Source organism: Aulonocara sp. 'chitande type north' Nkhata Bay, linkage group LG6 (genome assembly GCF_057382095.1).
Source record: "Aulonocara sp. 'chitande type north' Nkhata Bay isolate Kocher_YH1m ecotype deep benthic linkage group LG6, A_spYH_male_GT1.1, whole genome shotgun sequence".
NCBI classification, from domain to species: Eukaryota; Metazoa; Chordata; class Actinopteri; order Cichliformes; family Cichlidae; genus Aulonocara; species Aulonocara sp. 'chitande type north' Nkhata Bay.
Genome location: NC_141349.1, coordinates 67,162 through 72,696, shown reverse-complemented (window position 1 = coordinate 72,696; position 5,535 = coordinate 67,162). Strand labels below are relative to the sequence as shown.

The window sequence follows — 5,535 nt, the reverse complement described above, 5'->3', positions numbered from 1 at the left end:
TCTCTCTCTGTCTCTCTCTCTCTCTCTCTGTCAACACACACACACACACACACACTCACACACACCAAAGCACACAGACAGAAGCTGGTCACAACTGCTGTGCAACTGGGATTGAACCAGGGGGGCTCCCTCTGCTGGCTCAATGCGGTACAAAGTGTCAGAAGCTGTTAGATATCTGCTTTTGACAATCAATTGCACCTGTCATCCACAGGAGGGCGCCTAGCTGGGAAGTCCAGTACATTCCATATTAAAGTTGTTGCAAGTGCATTTTTTGTGTAAAAGACAGACACACACACACACACACACACACACACACACACACACACACACACACACACACACACACTGTAAGGTCTGAAGTGCAAAATTTGAATTACATTCCTTTGTATCTCTCCCTCTCTCTCTCTCTCTCTCTCTCTCTCTCTCTCTCTCTCTCTCTCTCTCTCTCTGTCAACACACACACACACACACACACACACACACACACACACACACACAGTAAGGTCTGAAGTGCAAAATTTGAATTACATTCCTTTGTATCTCTCCCTCTCTCTCTCTCTCTCTCTCTCTCTGTCAACACACACACACACACACACACACACACACACGCACACACACACGCTCAATGGAGTATAAAATAAAGACCGGGGCAGTTCTCTCACTGGAGTCTCTTAGAGTGGAGGCTGCCCTTGCTAGCAAGAAGTTCTGTGTGTTTCTCTTCTCTGAGTCTTTACTGAAGAAGTGTTTTATAACATTTTCCTTAACAACTGACATGTGTTTTTTGTGTAAAAGAGAGAGAGACACACACACACACACACACACACACACACACACACACACACACTCACACTCAGCGGCTCAGAGATGAGGGAAAAACAACAGAAATCAGGATAGATTTTAATGTCAGGAGATGCCCTGTGATGCTGGGGCCATTGTGTAAGATTGGAATGTGTACCAGTGGCTGGTGGGTGGTCCTTGAAGGTCCCGGGAGGAGGCGGCGAGGAGGCAGCGGGTGGCTGGGCTTCGGCCTTGGCCCAGGAACGTCATTTATTCTGCGTGGTGCCGCGTGTGCCCTGTGCAGCTTCGATGTGTGCGGCTGACGCTCTGTGGTTCCTGTTCCTGTCATAAAAGGCCCTGTACAAGGGGATAAGAAATGCATCATTGGTTACCAAAATAAAACAGTGTCTTTCTGCCTGTGTCATTCTGTTTGGTTTCTTTGAGCGTTTGTTTCTTAAATACACAGCAAGTGTCACTCTCTCTCTCTCTCTCTCTCTGTCACACACACACACACACACACACACACACACACCAAAGCACACACACCAAAGCGCGCGCGCACACACACACACACACACACACACACACACACACACACTGTGAGGTCTGCAGTTCAAAATTTGAATCTCAGAGCTTGGTGTTTTTGTCTCCCTCCAGTGGACAAATGCAGGTATGATTAGGGTTGGTTAGGTTAAGGGGATTTAGCCAGAGCTTGACGGAATAAAATGGAATAACTGGGAAAGTAAGTGTCGTAGAGGGATGAAAGTGGTGTCTACGTGGGGTGTTTCTGCCGCTCCGCACGCGCTGGTGAAGACCCCATGTCGATAGCACCAACGGTTCTGGACTTGGTGTAAATGGGTCCAAATTTGACGGAATAAAAAGGTCAAAGTGGCAGATAGGAGTGTCCGATCGGGCCGATTCCACCACCACTGTACTCAGCAGGCCCTGCCGGGTCGTTTGACACGCAGCATGGCAGGGATCGGTGACATAACATGTAGCAGTTTCCCTTCACAGAAGCGTCTGCAGCAGGTGGGTGGAGGAGGAGGCAGCAGAACCAGGCCTTTGGAGCACTGTGTCATCTCCTGGTCCTGATGCTTTGAATCTCCCTCTCTGTCTGTCTGTCTGTCTGTCTGTCACACACACACACACACACACAGAAGCTGGTCAAGTGCTGTGCAACTGGGATTGCACCTGTCGTCCACAGGAGGGCGCCTAGCTGGGAAGTCCAGTACATTCCATATTAAAGTTGTTGCAAGTGCATTTTTTGTGTAAAAGACAGACACACACACACACACACACACACACACACACACACACACTGTAAGGTCTGAAGTGCAAAATTTGAATTACATTCCTTTGTATCTCTCCCTCTCTCTCTCTCTCTCTCTCTCTCTCTCTCTGTCTCTCTCTCTCTCTCTCTCTCTCTCTCTGTCAACACACACACACGCACACACACACGCTCAATGGAGTATAAAATAAAGACCGGGGCAGTTCTCTCACTGGAGTCTCTTAGAGTGGAGGCTGCCCTTGCTAGCAAGAAGTTCTGTGTGTTTCTCTTCTCTGAGTCTTTACTGAAGAAGTGTTTTATAACATTTTCCTTAACAACTGACATGTGTTTTTTGTGTAAAAGAGAGACACACACACACACACACACACACACACACACACACACACACACACACACACACACACTCACACTCAGCGGCTCAGAGATGAGGGAAAAACAACAGAAATCAGGATAGATTTTAATGTCAGGAGATGCCCTGTGATGCTGGGGCCATTGTGTAAGATTGGAATGTGTACCAGTGGCTGGTGGGTGGTCCTTGAAGGTCCCGGGAGGAGGCGGCGAGGAGGCAGCGGGTGGCTGGGCTTGAGCTGTGGATCAGGGACGTCATTAATTCTGCCTGGTGCTGCGTGTGCCCTGTGCAGCTTGGATGTCTGCCGCTGACGCTCTGTGGTTCCTGTTCTGCTGATCTCCTGGTCCACACACGGCTTCAGGGTGTACTGTACAAGGGGAGAAGAAATGCATCATTGGTTACCAAAATAAAACAGTGTCTTTCTGCCTGTGTCATTCTGTTTGGTTTCTTTGAGCGTTTGTTTCTTAAATACACAGCAAGTGTCACTCTCTCTCTCTCTCTGTCACACACACACACACACACACACACACACACACACACACACACACACACACACAGACACTGTGAGGTCTGCAGTTCAAAATTTGAATCTCAGAGCTTGGTGTTTTTGTCTCCCTCCAGTGGACAAATGCAGGTATGATGAGGGTTGGTTAGGTTAGGGGGTAATAGCCAGAGCTTGACGGAATAAAATGGAATAACTGGGAAAGTAAGTGTCGTAGAGGGATGAAAGTGGTGTCTACGGGGGGGTTTCGGGGTGCTCCGGACACCCTGGTGAAGACCCCATGTCGATAGCACCAACGGTTCTGGACTTGGTGTAAATGGGTCCAAATTTGACGGAATAAAAAGGTCAAAGTGGCAGATAGGAGTGTCCGATCGGGCCGATTCCACCACCACTGTACTCAGCAGGCCCTGCCGGGTCGTTCGACACGCAGCATGGCAGGGATCGGTGACATAACATGTAGCAGTTTCCCTTCACAGAAGCGTCTGCAGCAGGTGGGTGGAGGAGGAGGCAGCAGAACCAGGCCTTTGGAGCACTGTGTCATCTCCTGGTCCTGATGCTTTGAATCTCCCTCTCTGTCTGTCTGTCTGTCTGTCTGTCACACACACACACACACACACACAGAAGCTGGTCAAGTGCTGTGCAACTGGGATTGCACCTGTCGTCCACAGGAGGGCGCCTAGCTGGGAAGTCCAGTACATTCCATATTAAAGTTGTTGCAAGTGCATTTTTTGTGTAAAAGACAGACACACACACACACACACACACACACACACACACACACACACAGTAAGGTCTGAAGTGCAAAATTTGAATTACATTCCTTTGTATCTCTCCCTCTCTCTCTCTCTCTCTCTCTCTCTCTCTCTCTCTCTCTCTCTCTCTCTGTCTCTCTCTCTCTCTCTCTGTCAACACACACACACACACACACACTCACACACACCAAAGCACACAGACAGAAGCTGGTCACAACTGCTGTGCAACTGGGATTGAACCAGGGGGGCTCCCTCTGCTGGCTCAATGCGGTACAAAGTGTCAGAAGCTGTTAGATATCTGCTTTTGACAATCAATTGCACCTGTCATCCACAGGAGGGCGCCTAGCTGGGAAGTCCAGTACATTCCATATTAAAGTTGTTGCAAGTGCATTTTTTGTGTAAAAGACAGACACACACACACACACACACACACACACTGTAAGGTCTGAAGTGCAAAATTTGAATTACATTCCTTTGTATCTCTCCCTCTCTCTCTCTCTCTCTCTCTCTCTCTCTGTCTCTCTCTCTCTCTGTCAACACACACACACACACACACACACACACACACACACTCAATGGAGTATAAAATAAAGACCGGGGCAGTTCTCTCACTGGAGTCTCTTAGAGTGGAGGCTGCCCTTGCTAGCAAGAAGTTCTGTGTGTTTCTCTTCTCTGAGTCTTTACTGAAGAAGTGTTTTATAACATTTTCCTTAACAACTGACATGTGTTTTTTGTGTAAAAGAGAGAGAGACACACACACACACACACACACACACACACACACACACACACACACTCACACTCACAGGCTCAGAGATGAGGGAAAAACAACAGAAATCAGGATAGATTTTAATGTCAGGAGATGCCCTGTGATGCTGGGGCCATTGTGTAAGATTGGAATGTGTACCAGTGGCTGGTGGGTGGTCCTTGAAGGTCCCAGGAGGAGGCGGCGAGGAGGCAGCGGGTGGCTGGGCTTGAGCTGTGGATCAGGGACGTCATTAATTCTGCCTGGTGCTGCGTGTGCCCTGTGCAGCTTGGATGTCTGCCGCTGACGCTCTGTGGTTCCTGTTCTGCTGATCTCCTGGTCCACACACGGCTTCAGGGTGCACTGTACAAGGGAAGAAGAAATGCATCATTGGTTACCAAAATAAAACAGTGTCTTTCTGCCTGTGTCATTCTGTTTGGTTTCTTTGAGCGTTTGTTTCTTAAATACACAGCAAGTGTCACTCTCTCTCTCTCTCTCTCTCTGTCACACACACACACACACACACACACACACACACACACACACACACACCAAAGCACACACACCAAAGCACACACACACACACACACACACACACACACACACACACACACACACACAGACACTGTGAGGTCTGCAGTTCAAAATTTGAATCTCAGAGCTTGGTGTTTTTGTCTCCCTCCAGTGGACAAATGCAGGTATGATTAGGGTTGGTTAGGTTAAGGGGATTTAGCCAGAGCTTGACGGAATAAAATGGAATAACTGGGAAAGTAAGTGTCGTAGAGGGATGAAAGTGGTGTCTACGTGGGGTGTTTCTGCCGCTCCGCACGCCCTGGTGAAGACCCCATGTCGATAGCACCAACGGTTCTGGACTTGGTGTAAATGGGTCCAAATTTGACGGAATAAAAAGGTCAAAGTGGCAGATAGGAGTGTCCGATCGGGCCGATTCCACCACCACTGTACTCAGCAGGCCCTGCCGGGTCGTTCGACACGCAGCATGGCAGGGATCGGTGACATAACATGTAGCAGTTTCCCTTCACAGAAGCGTCTGCAGCAGGTGGGTGGAGGAGGAGGCAGCAGAACCAGGCCTTTGGAGCACTGTGTCATCTCCTGGTCCTGATG

At 48.9% G+C, this 5,535-nt stretch overlaps 1 long non-coding RNA gene across 1 annotated transcript in view; it reads right to left on the bottom strand.

Moving 5' to 3' along the window:
- Nucleotides 1–1,037: 1,037 nt before the first annotated feature.
- The window catches only part of LOC147326910 (uncharacterized), a 5,892-nt gene continuing 1,394 nt past the window's right edge, over nucleotides 1,038–5,535 (bottom strand). The window contains exons 2-4 of the long non-coding RNA XR_015130007.1: nucleotides 4,576–4,776; nucleotides 2,581–2,781; nucleotides 1,038–1,134 (exon numbers count right to left, since the gene is read on the bottom strand). This is a non-coding gene — a long non-coding RNA (uncharacterized LOC147326910). The remainder of the gene's footprint in view (nucleotides 1,135–2,580; nucleotides 2,782–4,575; nucleotides 4,777–5,535) is intronic.